Raw genomic sequence first — 14,607 nt, 5'->3', positions numbered from 1 at the left:
ATTTTATCGCACATTCTGGCAACCTTGCATCGCGGACAGCGTTATCGGAACGCGCGGCCAAAGCGTGGATTTTCAACGGCAACCCCGTTCGACTCGGCAAGGCCGCGAATGGGGCGAGAAGCGCCGGTAACTCGGGGTACATAAGTGGGTCACTACGCAACGTAGGCCGGTTTCCGCATCGGGCGGTACGGACTAGTTCGCTGCAGTTAGGAACCGAGCCTCCCCCCCTCCCCCCGCAGCCGCACCCTATCCACCTCCCTTCCAACTTTTCAACCCGTAACTATTTTCACGACAGTGTCAAGTTCGCTGTTTAAATTGCACGGAAAAGATTATCTGGTTTGCGTTTTGCAATACGGTACTTCGGGCTTAGGGTATTCGCAGTCGTTTTTTAGACAGCTCTATTCCTCAGGAGGCTCCATATATATCAGTTGTTTTCGAAAGGGAACAGGTCCATTCCTCAATGAGTCCTAGTTAGCATGTCCTTTTGTGCAAGCCAAGGCTCATACAAAAATTGACTTGTTCCCTTTTGATTTTCACTTTGATTAGGGTAAAAGAAAGGAGGCTCTCAAAATAGCATGATTGAAAAGGCAATATCAGTTATTATTATTTATTTTTGTATCCACCTTTGGGACCATGATTTCTGACTAGCACATATTTAATCTCAACTTTGAATTTTGGACAAGAACGAAACGAAAATTTGAGGTCAGCTGGCAGTGACTATAGCAGTTGAGCTGGTTGTCTAGTTGTACTCCTGGTTCATTTTCCCCCAAAATGTGGCTTTTCAGTTTTTGTCCATTTTCGAGTGGTGCCTTTTATCCAAAACGCAAAATAAGCCCACCGAATCCTGCGCCTTAAATTGGACGAGGAAGTTAAATATTCAAACGCTTTAAATTGAAGAGACCAGAGTCATTTTGAAGAAGGAGAAAGCCCTCGCATTTCCCATCAGATCCCCTTTTTTGATTTCATACGCCGGCTGAAAACAATTTCACGAAATTGTGGATCGGTGATATTGAGTTGGGAGCCCTTTCGCTTTGATAAGGAACGCACTACGCAATATTCAAAAGAGGCCTACATATTTAAATTTCGAGGTTCGTGCCGTTTAGTGAATGCCAATGCAGTTGGATTACGTCGTTTGTGTCCCCTTCCTTATTGGAACGGCTTGTTTGAAGAAGTAGATTAAGTCCGATCCATTTTCCATCACGCATACGCTGTTCTTAACACAACCCGACCGTTTGACGTTCAAACAGTTCCAACGAAAATAATTTAATTCCAAATACGTTGTAAAAATATTGACTTGTTTCCATTATATCGAGGGAGGAGAGATTTTCTCGAGGACCTGATATTTAAATTAAACGGATTGTTCTTGAGTTCTCTGCTTATCAAAAATCCTCTTACTTCACCCTCTTCCTATTTCTAGATTAGCCCGAGTTTTTCCGCACAATACGTGCGTTGTATCATTCTCAAATATCATGAATTTGAGATAAAAAATCGCAGAGTAATTCCACAGACAAATAAAAATGAACTTGCTTGAGGACAAGTAAGAAAAGTTGGCGACTCACCTTTTTTCCCTGGAGGGTATGATGACACCAAACACAACTATTTTCCGTCACAGCTTACATACAGATCTGAAAAATAAATCAGAGAGTGAAATCAGTTTGGCATTTAACCCTAGCAACTTGGTCGATTTCATGTGCGAAAATAGAGAACATTGGCGTCGAATACACAGATTTTCAACTATGAGCACAGATATAGTTGTTACTCTTACTTTACATTTCAGATCCATTTTGGTTTGTTCGAAGTTTGCTAATGGTACTCCTTTTTCCCTTTATAAGAAAAACATACAAATAGACTTGAAAAAAAAAAAAAAAACTAAAATAAGGTTGTAGGACATTGGATAAACCTCTATATTTGCCTCAGCTAGAGGCTCTTAGATTTTTCCTGTGTACAATGAGTATCTTGATTTATTTTGCGAGGAAGGATCTGTACTTTTAAAGGATATCTGTCATTCTTAATACGTTTAATTTCGTATAATACTGTGCAACACCTTTGTTGTGAAATAGTTGCTTCAGGCGCCGTCGCACGGCGGGCGGGCGGCCAGCGCGGAACGCGTATTGCCGCCTACAAACTTAAGTGGATACTTCAAGCAATGTGCAATGCGTGATGTATCCACTTAGGTTTGTAGGCGCCAGTGAGCCTCTCGCGCTGGCAACACGCCGCTCCGCTCTGTTAGGCTTTAATATTTATACTCGTATAGTCAGCGTTTTTTTAACTCATGATTTTGAAATGATTGCACACTCTGCATTGATTATTCTCATTTAAATTGATGGGGGGAAAATATGTAACAATTTATCAAAGGAGAATAATAATATAATGTGTGTCTTTTAAATATTGGTGGTTCCGAGTCAAATTTAATGATTTCCAAAGCACTTTAATTTTTTCTTTTACATTTTGTGCTTGTATTATGCTGCAGCCAGCTGTACGCACAACCAAACGCTCAAAATTTTACATATTTGACTCTGAAAGATCGATGTACAAATGGGTTAAAACTAAAGATTGCGTGCTTCTTGGTTTTTTTTCCTCTTTTATTCATTTTTGCAGTTTCTGTCGGCACAACTGCATGCGGATCATTGAGGTTAATGTCGCTTGGAAAAGGTTTTACAAATATTTGCCACGTTTTAAAAATATAAATGTTTTCAAAATGAAGTAATAATTTCGTAAAGAAAAAATTAAAAAAGAAAAAAAAGTACTTATACATATATAAGGTATATTGTACATCAAATATTCTAAGGATAGAAATAAAACCAAATATTCACCAATGACAATTTAACAAGATGATTCAAAAGGAGAAAGTAATAACATTTCATTTAGAAAATGAGCAACCATAACAACACCTCTTTCTCTCTCAATTTCTCATTTCCATATTGTTAATATAATTTTACACGCCGACTAAAATATAACGCTTGGGCCAAGTCACTGTTGCTTATTTTACGTGTGGGCGTAAACTACTGGACAAAAAAGGTGCGCGGACAAAAAATCATTGACAAAATGTCCTGAAACCTAAAATAATGTTTTCCAACATATCTCAGAAAACTAACGGCAGATTTAAAATGCTCATACCTATTCGTTTACCAGCATAAAATCGCTACTGAAAAACTTCCAACGACGCAAAGAATTACAGGTAAAAATGTCCAGTGTATAAAATGTCCAACTATGAGAATGTTTAATAAAAAATACCTACTGTCGTAATGTCCTCTTTTAAACGTCCTTTACATAAAATGTCGACTTAACAAAAATACCCATGTTATCTGAAGTCCATGGCGCCAAAATGACATGTAACTATGTAAACGCCCACAGTAAACAACTTTACCCATGTCATTGACACAATTAGGGGTTTTCCTCCTCATCAGCACGTTCTACAGCAGGTTTATTTTTATGTTATTACTTTCAAACATTTTATGTCATGGACATTAAAAAGAGGACATTACAACAGTGAGTATTATTTATCGGACATTTTTATAGTTGGACATTTCAGACTGGACATTTTCACTGATCACCGACGCAAATTGAGGTACAAATGTTTTTTACCTCACTGTAATGATAAGAAAATGTGTAACTGGGCACGCGCTAGACGACAATCGTGATCTTCCGCCATCAAGTCAAAGCGATACTCTTGAAGGCGCTCTGAGCAACTATTCCGCCACTGAGGTATTGCACGGTATCAAAATGAAATGAAGGCGCGCTAGAGTACGTAAATTGACTGGTATCGTTTACTTTTGGGTAGAGCTCTACTGATCCTACGATTTGCGACTGTTCGACCGATTTTTGTGAAACTTGGTACCAGATAAGATGCGTTTGAGGGTAAATTTGAATTTCAACTCAAATTTTCAATCGAGAATCGAAGATGGTGGATGTGGCCTAAAATGATGCCTTGGCCCCTCATCCAAAACCATCGAAACTTGAAATCGAGGTATGTAGTCTTTTTCTGTTTACTTTTAAAATCAATTTACCCTCAGGTCACACAGGCCTAGATATGGGCGCGCTATTTGACACTTTTGTTATTAAACTGCTTGATCGCATTTTTTGCGCTATACTTGATTCAGTTCTTTCTCATATTCTTTCAGTATTTTAATGCCCTATCTAACAACCAATAGGATACTGGGTTTTAGTACCCGACTTGTTGTAATGCGAGCAAGCTCATTTTTGAACCACAAATAAAAAAAAACATAAATGACAGAAAAAAAGTTAAAAACTTTTAAAATTTCTAAAACCCACATAGGTTCTCTTTAGCCCCTATGACCATTGATCGCGGGAAATCAATTTTATTCCTTGCAAAAATTTGATTCCGGAGCTACATATACTTATAAATTGGATTACATTTTGCAATAAGGAACTAATATCTCTAGCTCTTCCATAAAAACACCTTTCTGCCCAAGGAAATCAGTGGCATATATGCTGTTTCTAAAATGAGCCAGAAATACTGGTTCCTTATTGCAAAATGTAATGCAATTAAGCGTTAGAAGGAGTGAGTGAATTTAACTTAAAAAGTTCCCGGCGATTGAGCTCTCTGAATTAAGCCACAAAACGACGCCTCTGTTTGAATTTCCTCATCCAACTGAAGATGTTCAAAATCTCAAAACCCTAAAAGAACCTCCCCACTCCTCTAGCTGTACCATTCGGAGTATCTCGGCTCCGCAAATCCGTCCGAACAATAGAGCCATCCCTCAGCGGCAAGATGGCCGCTAATGCAACAGCATCATTATACGACCCTGCACTTGCAGCTAATTCTGAGCAACCAAGGATGAGAGTGGGGGGGGAGGGTTGCCAAAAAAGCACAGGTGATGAGGGGTCCAAGGAGCGCGGGGCGGAGAGGGGGTTGTTAACAAATATTACAGCATCAATCGCGCTCGGCGAAACGCAAGAAAACGGGAGAGTTATTAGGTGAAGTACTGAAGTGGTAACGATTTATCAATGTCAACTAACCTCCAGAGCTCCGGGATCCAGAGCCGCCAGTTCGGGGGGTTTTTCCGGGGATCCCGAGGGAGAATCTCTGCGGGTTTCGGGGATCTGGCGCCGCGAGGCGGCGCAGAACTAAGAGGAAAAAATCTTACGATATAATTATCACTTCTATTAAAATCTCTCCTGGCCCGGGAACACCTCTCGTCTCTCTCCCTTGCTCCCTCCGCAAGCCCTCTCCAACGTCGGGTTCGCTTCCGTATGGTCTGCTCTTTGGAGGTAGAGTTCCGTACTCAGGAATGACCAGACGAGAATTAGCGGCGATCGGTTTTTTTCTCATTTGAGGCAATGGTAAAGACTCGGTCACTAGGGATTTTGAGAGTACCTTGATAATCGGACTATTTAAATCAAAAGGAACTATATCAATTCCGACATATGAGCCGTAAGGTCCGTAAGAATACATGCATGACAGGGTTCCGGATCATGTCACGGGGGATATAGTTATTTTTTACATAAATGCGTCCAATCGATCTTTTTACATAGGTTTAAATGACATATCAATCCATTCATCGCAAAACATGTCACGCCACTGATGGTTGATGCGATCAGAGATGCATTCTCGAACGTTAATACTCTCAGGATAGAGGGACTCTACATAGAACCTGATGGCTGATCCGATCAGAGATGCATTCCCAAACGTTAAGGTGAATCTATAGCAGTGCGTAGTAAGACATTTTTCCGCGCAGGGAGCGCCATGTTTTGATTTTTTGGTCCACGTTGTTAGAGTCCGTACAACTCCACGTGAGTCCTGAAGCTTTTATGAAAGTTAAAGAAACTTTTGTTTAAATAGAAGAGTCATAAGTTCTAGCCATAACATTCCTCTTCCTATTGACACTAAAAACGACGTGGAAAGTAATTTCTGAAGCTCTGAAACTTGATCCCAGAAAATAGTAGGGTTAAGCATGATGACCCTGATGCAACCAATCGCGATCGATCGCTCTCAGCAAGTTCTAGATATCTCTCTCCCACCGTGAGCTGTCTCTCTCGCACTTACAGATATCCCATAAGAGAAACTGGGATCAAGTCATAGCTTTTATTATTAAAGTTTCAAAGCTCGCGTTTGTTTCTAAGGATTCCAGACGCATGCTGCTAGAACTTATGAGTCTTAGAATTTAAAATATCTATTGTGATATTTAAATTATCACTGATTTCGGGGTCGAATTTTAGCAGCGCGACGTGGTGGATTTTTTCGGAACTACAGCTGAAGATTCACCTTAATACTCTCGTTATGGCCTGGTTAGTGGTTACACGCTCAAATTTCCGTCAAATTCCGATCAAAATGATGACCCAGATGGCGGTCGAGAGTTATCTAGACTGATGAGTAAAATTAATTAAAACAACGTGTTGATTGAAATAAACATGACATGAGCACGGTTGTGTGGAAATCAGATGAAGAATGAGCCCCACAGCTCCATCATCTACCATCAAATTTTTGCAGAAATTTGATGGTAGATAGTGCGCACCAGCCACCATTTGATCGGAAATGGGCCTGTTGCAAACTTTTGCTAGAGCAAAAATAAGAGTTGTTTCTTATAGAACCGCAAAAAACCGCAAATTTCTTACGCAGACTGTGAAGTTATGAGTGCATTTCAGACTTTGCCGATGCGCTCATCGTGATTTTTGAGGCATTATCTAGAGGAAACAACTCTTATTTTTGCTCTAGCAAAAGTTTGCAACAGGCCCATTGATGGAAATTTGAGCGTGTAACCATAGCATAATACTCTCGTTACACAGGCACACGACTAGACTAAACCTACAGTGGCAGTCCATTCGGCTCCAATTCCAATCGAAAACGCAGTAGCGTTGAAAGCACCCCGGCGGGGAAGTTGGCTCAAGATTGGAGCAAGGAGATTGGAGCGGGTAAAAATAGGGGAAGAGCGGGTGAGTGGGAGGGTAAGAAATCCGTATAACCTAATAAATGAGCGGGAACGGAGCATAAGTGAATAAGCAGATAAATTAATACGTTTAGAGGCGCCTCTTTCTCTTGCCCCTCCTCGGCCCTCCTTTCATCCCGCCTTTCATTCTTAATAAACGTTTAATATGATTCATTACGCCACTGACGCCGCCACAGCGCCCGGTACCTATCGACGATTCCGCACTGGAACACTCAGAGAGAACGCCGTATGAGCCTTCCTACGTTGCCAAATTCCGTTCGAAAAAACATGAATTTCTGGGCAAAATTGTGTATGTTTTCCGTCCAATTTTTCTAAACATTTTGTTTGCAGTTTAATGTGAAGTGTACGGAATTTCCGAAGGAAAAAATTTATAACTTCACTAAAAAATTAATATTTTATCTCGGAATATTTGGCAACGCTGGAATGTGTAAACTGCGTTCTTTCTTTTCACCTATCGACGATTCCGCACTGGAATACTCGGAGAAAACGCAGTATGAGCCTTCCTATGTTGCCAAATTTCGTTCGAAAAAACATGAATTTCTGGGCAAAATTGTGTATGTTTTCCGTCCGATTTTTCAAAACATTTTGTTTGCAGTTTAATGTGAAGTATACGGAATTTTCGAAGGAAAATATATGCAACTTCACTCAAAAATTTATATTTTATCTCGGAATATTTGGCAACGCTGGGATGTGCAAACTGCGTTTTTTTCTTTTTATCTATCGACGATTCCGCACTGGGATACTCGGAGAAAACGCAGTATGAGCCTTCGTATGTTGACAAATTTCGTTCGAGAAAAACATTAATTTTGTGGAAAACTTGTGTATATTTTTCGTCCAATTTTTCAAAACATTTTGTTTGCAGTTTAATGTAAAGTATAGGGAATTTCCGAGGAAAATATGTCCAACCTCACTCAAAAATGTATATTTTATCTAGGAATATTCGGCAACGCTGGAATGTGCACACTGCGTTTTTTCTGAGAACGGTTAAACAGTCCGCACCTTGGACCTCACTTACCACAGTCGTCTCTCAGAGGAGGAACTTTTATTGATCGGCGAATCCATCGTTGAAAATCTAGGGTGCCTTTCATACTGATAGTTAAGACATGCGAAATCCATCTCTGATTGGTCTTTGTGACTAAATTTTCTAGGAGATTACGAAAATATTACATTTTCCACGATTCAAAAACTTATAAACTGGAAAGATCGAGAACCTGAAGGCAAGCCAAGGCGCTAATGCGAGGGAATGTCGGAGATGAAGAATTCAGGAGTGCATTGATTAAAGATTATGAAATGCGTTATGAACTTTTGTTACATTGGAATTCAAGGAGTCTTAACTCTTCCTGTGAAGGAACTCGACGAAAAATGGGCAGAGTTGAATAGAGATACTTCCACTGGTCGCACATTGTCCCTTGTCGACACCTCCAAGTCGAGCAGAAATATTTCGATCGTGAGAACAGTCGTTGAATTTTTTGACAATGAAATTTACAGAGGAACAATATTCGAACCTCTTATTCTAGCTTCAGAGTTGATGCGACTTGGCACGTTGCTGTTGCGACAAAGTCCAAATCTGTTGATCGTCATTTTAAAACAAGTTGTGCAGTTTTGTTGTTTAGCATAACGGTTCTACGGACCTCGATGAATCCTTGGAAATTATACGACCATCATGCGATACAAAGATAAAAAAATCAAGAGAACATCGCCTCTTATCATCAAATATTAATAATAATGTGAATATCATTACTAATTGTAAGTTCTAACGTACAGATACCACATAATTTGCGTTCAATTTAACCAGAAATAAATATTTATTCTCTCTTGTTTTCTGGGTTACACGATCGTCCCCACGCGCTCCTATTCGTTATTTTACATTTAATCCACTGGAGACTCAATTACATCAATTTTCCGGAATTAAATTGGCCTTGAATCCAACACCTCAGCAAATCGAGCCCTCACATTTCCTATCGATCGCTCCGAACAAATGGCGTGGAAAAATAATTTGAATTCGACCTGGAAACGGAGAGAAAAACTTACCCTGTATCTTTTACCCTATAATTAATCTCCTTTCCCCCGTTCCTCGCCGTTCCCACTTTTTGGACGGGCTAATCGTTTTCCGTCGGTGGGAGTCGGCACAACAGGCATCCTAACTAACCACTTTTCCCCCTCTTTTTTTCAGATGAATTATCTTAAAAATAATTTCGTGTGGATCTATTCATCCTGGAATTCTTTCAGCAACTGAATTCATTTATACTAACTCGCATTATCATCGGGAGCACAATATTTCTACGCTTGAGAGCAGAGTGATTCTAGAATGTTTGAATTTTGAGATCTTCTTGAGTTCCAACAAAATGCAAGGTGGAGAGTCGTTCAAAACTTCTCAATGCTGGAATAAAATTTCAATTGGTCTCTGGGGAAGGTATGAATTAAAACTGTTCGCAACATATCTTATCTTCAAAATTCCAGGTAGAAATTGTCTTACGTGATGTAAAAACGCACCCACACAAAGGTAGTCTCCTCCTTTTGTGCATATTACACAAGCTTTGGCATCCTGGGGTTTAAAAATTATCGTGAACGACTACTGTGAATCTTTGTATGGTCAACGACAAGGTCAAAACCAATGTGACGTACGGTTAAGTCGCAAAGTCGCCGTAGTTCCTAATTGCAAAATGTGGTCAGGTGCGTCGCAAAGCATACCACGCCGCAGATCGCACACTCCAATCGTGGTGCCACAATGGAAAATCGTCGTATGAACATTCGACCGTTGTAACCCCCCCCCCCCCCTACCACCCCATTAAATAAGCATATTAATGAGGAAAGATATGAGTGTTTTCCCTTGAAATTATTAGGCATTTCAAAGCAAATGGTGAATCTAATTCTTTTAGAAATTGAAGAGTATCCCCGTAAAAGGACATCTTCAAAAACATTTGTTGGAGAAAAACTCATTTGAAGCTTTCAGCGAGTGGCTTTACACATTTTTACCGTGATTTACAAGTAGGAGCGTCGGATCAACATAGAAAGATGACTGCGTTTCCAAAGATGCGCTGATGCAGTATGAGCGATTTTCAAAACAAAGAATAATTTTTGAATTCGCCCTTCTACGGGCAAACTCTTCAATTGGAAGAAAAACAATTGTCAATTTTTCTGAAAAATGCATGTTGTTTCAAAGAGTATATGGCAGCGTCCGAAGAAGTGTTACGGCGTTACTCTCCAGCACGACAGAGCGTAGAGCGTAGAGCCTAGATCTCCAGCCGAGCTGTCACGTTGCCAGGAAGTTGCTAGTTGGAGATGACGCCCTCTTTCGGCGCGATTAGAAACTTATCCTATCAAAGTTCGATGGCTCTGCTCGGATTTGACCAGGCTCGCGAATTCTCCGAAGCCCTCTGATGGAAAGCCATAGGCTCCCGTCAATAGTTTCTCAAAACTAGAAGCCTCATATTTTTCTTCGTGGAAACTTTAGCAGAGAGGACTGTGTTGCCTGCCCTGCGGAGAGCAGTAACTCCACAAATGGACTGCATTTTGCAATTTGGAGCTATAAATTCTGGCTCATCTGAAAAAACACTTATGTGCATAGGGAAACTAATGGCACGTACGTTGTTTTTAAACCGGGTCGGAATTTATAGTTCCAAATTGCAAAATGCAGTCCAAATGAAGTTTCGGGGAAACGGACCAGAAGGTGTTTGAGCGGAAAATGTTGTCCAGCAAATCTCTCGGTCTTCGTAAAACTGTCCATTATACAGTGTTTGTACGGGACTTGTTATTGCTTTAAATGAGGTACTATATTATAGAGTATGATATCATGCGCTCAATTGACGGAACTTTTTACAAGTTGATTAAGATAAGAGAAATCCTCTCTATTCTAATAAAACCATGTTTAAGATTCTCGATCGACGTGGTAAGGAAGGGGAGTAAGACGGTCGATGGGCAGGAGTAGGAAGAGGAGTTCAAATGTCAGAGTTTTAATAGATGGGTTTTTCTTTTCAGAGGTCTTTGTTATGCGCAGCTATACATATGTGGCTCTGTTACGGTCAACTCCCAAAAAAGGAATCGAAATTCAAAGTAAGAAGAAAGTCATTAAGAATATTGTTTGGCGAGAAATTTTTCTTTGAAACATCATTTTGTTATTCAATTAAAATTGTTTGCTCACTAACCGCCAACGGGTGCTTTCGACGATTTCGCTGGCCGCGAAGCGGCTTTTGAAGGCGCGGATTGCCCCGGGGGTCGGGGCGCAAATCGGCCAGGGAGCGGACTACCTAGTTTTAAAATAAAGTAGGTTTGAACTTTGGGAAATTGTATCAAATTGAATCCAAAACCAGTGAGTAACCTACTTAAATTCTTTAAGGAAATTAATATACATCAATAAAATAATCCACTATGGCTAATTTGTTCGTGCCAAGGAAGAACGCCACGTTGGCCTTTGGAAGTCGCCTTATTTCCCCCGATAATATGAGAATCTTCTGAGAACCTTTTGGATATTTTTCCCCAATTTTTTGAGACTTCTACTCGCAAGTCGATCTAAGCTTTCTGAAAATTTCATTGAAAAGTAATCATAAACTCTCTGACAACTGAATATTCTATTTTGAAAAATTCAACACTCGAATGTCTATGGTGCGCCTCTTCTGAGCACGATGGCAATGGAACACTTGACAAGATACGAATTTAAGCAATCTGATACATTTTTCTTTACCAGAATTTCACGTAAAACGCGATTCGTGCAACGAAAATTACTGGAAACCAACTCCTAACGAAGATATTAACGTTTTTATTTCACATTGGTTACAAGGAATTTGCACTGCCCGCTCACAAGAGACTCAAAGCTCTACTTGAGTCAAATCGCGCACTACAACAACGGTTTCAGCGAACTTCTCAATCGAGCTATGTTCATTTTACATCATGTGTTGTTCAAACCACAAGAAATTTCCTACAGCTGAGCCAAAGCGTCAAGATCGAGGTTTTCAGATTTTTATATCGCAGGGACTATCATGATAAACGTTTAGCGCACGATGTGAATCACGTAGAGCATTGAGTTTCCATGAGCGGATGGTTTGAATTCACGCATCGAGAATCATTAAATATCTTCGTAAGGAGTTGATTTCGGTAATTTTTGCTGTGCGCATCGCAATTTACGTGAAATTTCCGTTTAGAAACATGTATCAAAATGCTGAAATTCGTACCTTGTCTTGGTACATAGCGTGTATTGGTCTCATCCGTGCGGAAATATTTTAGGACCACTGATGGAATTGTTGCGGGCGACTTCAAAGAACCCGCGGTCGAGGCAATGGGTGGAAAAGGATCAATCCGTGCTCGGACTGGAAGTCCCCGAATTCCAAATACTTGCGTATTGCTCGGGCGTTCATTAAAGTTTAGCTGCGACCCTTCTTTGCCTCGGCTCCGACTCAAAATCCTAATTCCAGGCTTTGAGTCCGAGAAGGGCTTTGAAAGCGACCTCCGTGGGTTTCGCTATAATCCAGATATTCGCTATATATATAAAAGTCGCTTTATAACGCACTCTGGCGTTCTACGACACCCAAACGCCACATATGCCTGTCTTCCCAGAGGTTATCGGGCAACTGACACCGCAACATCTCTTCGTCAACGCCCTGCCGCCAACCCTTTACGGGACGTCCCCGTCGCCTCTTCCCAGGTGGTACCCAATCCAAAACTTGTTTGGGCAACCTCTCCTCCGACATTCTCTGCACATGTCCATACCAGCATAACTGCCTGGACATGACGTCGTGCACGATATCTTTCTCAACCTTCATCACCTGGCGAATTCTCTCATTACGGACACGGTCCCGTCTCGAAATGCCGGCAGATCGCCGCCAAAAATCCATTTCAGTTGCCCTCAACATCTCTTGCGTTCTTTTCGTCAAAGGCCACACTTCACTACCATAGAGCACGATACTTTTAACGATGGCGTCATATATCCGGTGCTTGTTTGCCTTTGAGATGCTCTGATCCCAGAGCACCCCGTTCAGCATCGCGATGGCTCTCCTGCCCTGGATGATCCTGTCCTTAATTGCTCTATCCATCCTTCCATCCTGATCGAGCCAAACACCGAGATACTTATACTCGTCACACTCTTCGATGCGCCGTCCATCCTCAAGCTCTATGCTTTGCCGTTGATGCGCTGCTCCCACGACCAGCTTCTCTGTCTTGGACACACTAACGTCCATGCCCCATTTCCGATATTCTTCGACCAACTTCCGCGTCATGTAATCTGCATCTTCCTCATCTTGATCTACAACGATCTGGTCATCGGCAAAGCATAGAGTATAAAGGGTCTGCCCATCAAGGAGTGGAACGCCCATTCCCGCAACCTTATTTTTCCATTCCTTTAACACGTGCTGTAGGTATACCTTAAATAGTGTTGGTGACAAACAACAGCCTTGTTTTAGCCCTTTTGTGACGAAAAAACCTCGGACAACTCTCCACGACATTTAATTTTTGCTATCGTCCCGTTATAAAATGATTTAATTGCCTCCACAAGTCCTTTGCTAAAACCCCTTTTTTCCAAGGCTTCCCAAAGCTTCACTAACGGCACGCTGTCATAAGCTTTCTGAAGATCCACAAACACCAAGTGCAGCTCCTGGCTGACCGCCCTTTTCTTCTCGATGACCTGGGTAATGGTGAACAAATGGTCGACGGTAGACCTACCGGCTCTAAACCCAGCCTGTTCTTCGGCTTCCTGGCCGCTCCAAACCTCTTCGACCTTTGCCTTGAGAATTTTACCGTAGACCTTGCTCAAGGTTCCTGTGACCGATATACCTCTGTAGTTGTCGCAATCTTGCTTACTACCTTTCTTATGACTGGGAGTAATCCAAGATTCCTTCCAATCCTTTGGTATTTCGGAACCATGCAAACAGTCTTGCATGAGTTTCCTCAGATGTTCAAATAGTTTACCGGTGCCACATTTTATCAACTCCGCCGGTATACCCCCAGGTCCAGGAGCTCTGCGAGTTTTCAACTCCCTCACAGCCTTCACTACATCTTGGAGCTGGATCTCCACGTTGGAATCTTCTTTAGTGCTTATGACTCCGCCTTGAAACTCGGGTCGCCTCTCCGTTAATAAATCTTTAAAATAGTCCTCCATCTTGTCAATTGGTATCGGAGATATGATGTCGCGCATTTTATTCCGTCGCAACCCTTTGATCACTTTCCAGCCTTCCGTACTTTTCTGGCCTCCAAGGTAGGTATTTATCTTCATACAATTTTCTTCCCAAGCCTCATTCTTCTTCCGAGTGATTACCCGACGGACTCTTGCTTGAGCCTGTCTGTACATGATTTTATCATCCAACTTTTGGGAAGAGAGAAACTGATGATACCTATTCCTTTTCACATTTATTTCCTCCTCTACCTCCGCATCCCACCAGTACGGTTTTCTGTTATCATTTTTTGATCAGAAACCCCCAGGGCCTCCGCTGCCGCCGAGTGAACGCAATTCTTAATAAATTCATACCGCTCTTCCGTACTGCCATCGCACCCATCTCCTAACTTTTCATCCAGGCGCTTTGCGTACAGAGCCTTGACACTCGGGTGCTTTAGGCTATCGATGTTATACTGAACTTGATGTACGCGTTGTCGCTCCGGTTGTTGATTGTCGCCTTGATCGTTCTGCGACACACGAGCGGGAAAGGCTACATCCGCTCTGAGGAAATAGTGGTCACTACCGCAGGAGAGTCCTCTACATACCCTCACCTGCTGG

At 41.5% G+C, this 14,607-nt stretch overlaps 1 long non-coding RNA gene across 1 annotated transcript in view; it reads right to left on the bottom strand.

Annotated features, from left to right (window-relative positions):
- Positions 1–642: 642 nt before the first annotated feature.
- Positions 643–14,607, bottom strand: part of LOC109029780 (uncharacterized) — a 139,358-nt gene continuing 125,393 nt past the window's right edge. The window contains exon 4 of the long non-coding RNA XR_011899524.1: positions 643–1,625. This is a non-coding gene — a long non-coding RNA (uncharacterized lncRNA). The remainder of the gene's footprint in view (positions 1,626–14,607) is intronic.

Source organism: Bemisia tabaci, chromosome 3, assembly GCF_918797505.1.
Source record: "Bemisia tabaci chromosome 3, PGI_BMITA_v3".
Lineage (NCBI taxonomy): Eukaryota > Metazoa > Arthropoda > Insecta > Hemiptera > Aleyrodidae > Bemisia > Bemisia tabaci.
Note: the sequence above shows the minus strand (reverse complement) of the source record. Positions and strands in the feature narration are given on the sequence as shown.